A 5,459-nucleotide genomic window follows, 5' to 3' on the forward strand; every position below is an offset into this window, starting at 1 on the left:
CGATTGCGAAAGAGAGTGGGCAATCAACGCAAGGTACGCCTGTCGGAGGTCGCTGGACCCCGCTGGACAGGCTCGAGCCGCTTACGCTGTCTCGGAGGGATCTCTCTCTCTGGGCCCCGCTCGGACGGTCGCGCGGTGCGCGGCCGCCCAAAGCCGGTCCCGGATTCCCGCCAAAAGGCGCCAATGGCAAAGGCCCTTGGGGAGCCGGGGCGGAGCTGTGGCTAAATGACAGTGATTAGTCACCCAGCCGCCTCTCCACCGCCTGAGGCGGGGGCAAGGAAAAGGAGAAACAACGCGGGAGGCCGGCACAGCCGCTCAAGGCGACGGCGGAAAGCCATAATTCCCACAACACATACACCATTATCATCATTAATTTCGCGGTAAATAACACAATCATCGGCAAAAAGACAAATGGAAGACGATATATTAGTTGGTAAGTCATTTATATAGATGAGAAAGAGGAGGGGCCCAAGAACGGACCCCTGAGGCACGCCAGAGCAAACAGCAGAGGAATCTGAATTGACGTTATTTGCTGTTACGAACTGACTTCGGTTTGAAAGAAAACAATGCAACCATTTAAGCACTGTGGAATCAATGTTAAGGCTGTTTAGTTTAAGAAAAAGAAGCTCGTGTGAATCCTTGTCAAATGCTTTAGAAAAATCCATAAATATAGAATCAGCATGGGACCCACGATCCAGAATGCAATGAAGTCATTTGTGAAACATATGAGTTGAGTTTCGCATGAAAATGATTTACGGAAGCCGTGTTGGGCATTAGTGAAAAAGCAGTTGGATTCTAAAAAGTTGGAAAGATGAGAGTAGATGGCATGTTCCATGATTTTACATGGAATGCTGGTGAGCGACACAGGGCGAAAGTTATCAGGGCAATGTTTATCGCCAGACTAATGTATCGGAATCACCCTCCCAACCTTCCAGTCATAGGGAATACAGCCTGTTTCCAGAAACTGGTCAAACAGTTTGGTGAGTATCATTGAACTGTACATCTTTGTGTTAACCAGAAATTTCGAATTAATGTTATCGACGCCACAGGAGGAAGAAATCTTAAGGTTTTCAATTATCCTCAGGATGCGAGTTGTGTCAAATAGAATTGGATCCATGGGAAAAGCATCCAAGACCGCACACTCCTGATTGGTAAGGGAAACATTGCCAGAAAAAGCAGCAACAAAAACACTGTTAAGAACACTAGCGCATTCATTAGGTGAAAATGCAACGCCGTCAGAAGGTGTAAGTAGTATTGACGAACTATCTTTCTTGTTCACAGTGTTCCAAAACTGTCTAGGGTTATTAATCAGCAAAGCAGGCAAAGTACTGTTAAAGAAGGTGTCCTTAGCATTTTTCAGAGCTAATTTGTACTCAGCGGCCGCATAAATGTAACAGTCCGATCGCTGTTGCGAATTCGACGATTTCGCCGAGCGAAACAAACGTTTTTTCTTATTGGATAGCCTTTTTAAAACGTTCTTAAACCACGGTGATTGGCTATTACACCGCAAAATTCTTAGCGGCACAAATGTATTAGTGAGACGTTCGACAGTGTCCCTAAACATTTCCCAGTTAGTGTGGACAGAACGCTGTGGAAAATCTGGTAAATAATTGTTTAAGAAAAGAGCTAATTCACGATTAATAGCATTATACTCCGCCCGCTTGTAATCTCTAATTGACTTGAATATGTTCCGGCGATTAGGAATATTAATTTTTACATCGAAATGAAGCAAGGAGTGATCACTAAGACCAGGTAACTACGAGATTGAAGGGATAAGATCCGGCGCGTTGGTTAGCACAAGGTCTAAAACATTGGAAGATGATGGCGTGATTCGAGGTGGCTTAGTAACTAGCTTCGGAAGGTTAAAGTCCAAACAGGTTCGCAAAAAGTTGTTGCATTCGGTAGAAAAGGGGCGAGGATACGGCGACGTATTAGCCCACACGATACTGGGATAATTGAAGTCACCAGCAAGAAGGATTGCCGCACCCGGATAACGTACTGAGATCATGTTAAGAGCATCATGCAAATTTTCAACGAAAGTTGCACACGAAGACGGGGGACGGTAGCATATGTCCAGAATCAGTTTCCTGAAATGAACACGAAGTTCAACCCAAACCAACTCTAAAGTGCTAGAAAGACTAATCGGTGAAGACACAATATTATCGGCGATGGCTATTAAAACACCTCCTCCACTTCTGTGACCTCTATCAGAACGATAAACATTGTAGCGCTTCTCGCAAACAGTTCCTTGCTCTCTATCTTTGCTGAGAGCCACGTTTCTGTCAGCAATACAACATCGGCATCACATGAGTCGATGACAGAGTTTAGATCTTCCCGCTTTGGTATCATGCTTCTTATGTTTGTGAAAAGAATTGAAAGCGCTGTCTTATCTCCAGTCGCACGTCCACTGCCCCTCCCGCACCTCTATGACGAAGCGTGAGGCGAGCCAGAAGCAGCGCGACAAGGGGCCACTGAAGATCCCAGTGGGCCAGCTAGCTTGAAAACGCTATCTTGAATAGGGTCATAGCCGTAGCATTTGTTGTTACAATACAGTTTGTTATACCTCAGCTTATACTTAAAGTCAGCATCCTTCGCGAACTGCACAAGCTTCTTTCTAGCGACACGTGTCTGCAAAGAATAATCTTCACTCACAGTGACCTTTTTATCTTTAAGTTTAGCAGACTGCACTAGGATTTGTTGTTTTGTTTTGAAAGACCGGAACTTCACAACAATCGGACGATTCTTTTCGTCTGAGAACACATCAATCATGTGTGCTCGTTCAAACATGTCATTCGTAAGAACAGGATCAAAGCAGCCTGAAACAAGGTTCAATAACTTTTCTTCCGTTTCATCCCACATTTCGGACAAACGGTCGGGTACGCCGAAGAACAGAAGATTTTCCCTGCGCTGCCGGTCTTCCAGCTCTGCCTGTCCAAGACGTAACTTGCTATTTTCATTGACAAGCTGATCGGCTAGCTCACGCAAAATCCGCAATTCCCCGTGGGCCGCATCAGTGGCGGATGATTTAGATTCCACTGCCGACAGTCTCGCGTCAATATCGGCAATATTCCTAATCATAGATTCTTGATTTAGTTTCATTCATTAATAGAGGCTATTAAGTGTGATTGCTCTAACTCTATTTTAGCGGTCCTTGAATTAACACCTTCTAACAGAGTCAACACGTCATTGAGTTGTTTCTGCAGAGAATTATCAACAGCGCTGTCTTTGGACCGTGTGGCAGCGCCAGAGCCCGACCCAGGGCCGGGGTTAAGCTCACGTCCCCGGACAACAAAAGCAATTGACTAGAAACATCGAAGCACTGGGCGAGCAAAATCAACAGCACTCCCGGGCGTGGGAACAGCAGCAGGCACATATAGCTCGATTTCTTAGCAAACATGGAATAGTTATTACCAACCTGCATGAAGAAACGCATGCCCTGAAGCAGTCGCATGATGACGCTGTTTTCACGCCCACTGAAAGGCGCAGGCCGCTGCAGTCCGTTTTTATCCAGGTGGAAAGGTGATGTCGTGGACGATGCGGAGGACTTGTACGATGGAGCCGTAGTGTAGTAGGGTTGTCAGAGCTTTCCGTTTTCCACGCTGCCAACTTGAATGTCGACAGTCACAGGCACAGCCGGAATGACATCAGCCGGTGCCATAGGTCCCGCGCTGAGGTGAAGGATTGCCGTTATCTGCATGAAGAAACGTATGCCCTGAAGCAGCCGCATGATGACGCTGTTCCCACGCCCACTGAAAGGCGCAGGCCGCTGCAGTCCGTTTTTATCCAGGGGCCCGATTCTCGATATTCACATTCGCCTGTGGGCGCCATGTTGCCTCTCTGATTGGCTGTCAGAAGTGTCAATCGCCGTCAATGGGCCTGTCAATCAGGCTCGGTTACAGCAGCACTTTTCGCGGTGACGTCGATTGGACGTGGCATTGAAAATGCATTTTCGTAGCGCTATTCTTGGTGCCCGGCTGGTACATATATGTGATTGTGAAGGGAAAAGAAGCTACAAGTGGTCCGCGCGAGAGCACTTGCGCTCGACTTGCCAATTTGGAGAAAATAGCTGCACACCGGAAATGGCAACTTCCTAAAATCTGATTGGTTGGAACAATATCACGTAAATCACGTGATAGGCACACATGTTGGAGTGATGTCAGAATGACGTTTCATCACGTTTACGTTTTGCCGCCATTGCAAAACATGGCTGAAATTCGCCGCCATCATTTCGCCCGGCGAAAGGTACCCGAATCATGCAAATGAGTTAGTGAAATGTTGATTTATACGGCGTTAGGTAGCCGCACTTTAACGGGTATTTATTTCAAGACAAACTAAGCTCACAAAAGTCTTGTTTTGATTGTACAATGTAATGGTATGGCGTTATAAGAGCACATCTGAAATAAGCAACCCTTGAGAGCGTTAATAGTGAAAGCTTAAGCGTACAGCCGCATGGGGGCGCTAATTGCTCTCCCGTTGCAAACCCTTCGCTCGCAGTGAGAAATCATCCCTCCGTGAGGTTAGTGAAGCGCGAAAATTGCTCGAATGGCGGTGCCGGCGCTGCGATTTGCTGCTCCTTGCATTCATTCGTCGTTTGTTAAACCCTAGAAGTGGGAAAGGTGAGCGACTTTCGCGGTCACCGCGATGCTTTCGAGTTGTCTCTGACTAGACAGCTCGTCTGTGCAATCACCTGACGAGGCGTATGGTGTGGTGGCTATGCAAGGATGCATTGCGGCGAGAAGCAGTGCCGACCTGTCGAGCTCTGAGGGGCGATCGCCAGCTGTGAAATGTGGCAGAACGGATGGGCTTTGCGCGCGTGATGAGCAGATGACACGACAGATGTTCGCGCGACCGAGCAACAAACTCCAGGAATGTGTCGGGCTTCTCGACGAGACATCCGTGTGTGTGTGTAGCGTCATTCTCATTCCTTTTGCATGCATGCTGCGAATCCGAAATTTTTATTTGGCATTTCGCGTTGCTTTTTTCATCATACTGTTTTCAGTTTTTGCACACGGCTCAAGTTGAGAAAACAAAGTCTAGCATGCTAGTACGTTGGTCGATTGCTTTGTTTTTGGTGTTGATGAATGTGATAGGCAGCATAGGTGAAATCAGGTGGAAGGCGTCGTTTCCTTAAGTGTGGAAAAAAAATTGCGTGAAACTCTAAAAGAATACTATACCCTGGCTTAAGCATTATTAGTGAAGCACACAAAAGTAATTTTGCTATTCAAGGTAATATTTTCATAACAGTGTTACATCATCAGTTACACAGCAGTCACGTGGAAATGACCGTAGGAGGGTGCAAAAATCATCTTTCTTAGGGAGCACGAAAAACAAACATGTATGACTCTTGTACATTTTATTTACAGGTGTGTTGTTCTTGCCGGTGAAGGTTCCAGCTCACTCGAAGTCTGTGCGGGATCCATCCATGACCCGTTTGTGTGCAATCTCTCTTCAGTAAGGCT

At 46.6% G+C, this 5,459-nt stretch overlaps 1 pseudogene; it reads right to left on the minus strand.

Moving 5' to 3' along the window:
* Window positions 1–2,424: 2,424 nt before the first annotated feature.
* On the minus strand, window positions 2,425–3,727 carry LOC149345037 (uncharacterized; annotated as a pseudogene).
* Window positions 3,728–5,459: the final 1,732 nt, after the last annotated feature.

This window comes from Amblyomma mixtum, chromosome 5 (genome assembly GCF_055824585.1).
Source record: "Amblyomma mixtum isolate Tamu chromosome 5, ASM5582458v1, whole genome shotgun sequence".
In the NCBI taxonomy this organism is placed as follows: Eukaryota; Metazoa; Arthropoda; class Arachnida; order Ixodida; family Ixodidae; genus Amblyomma; species Amblyomma mixtum.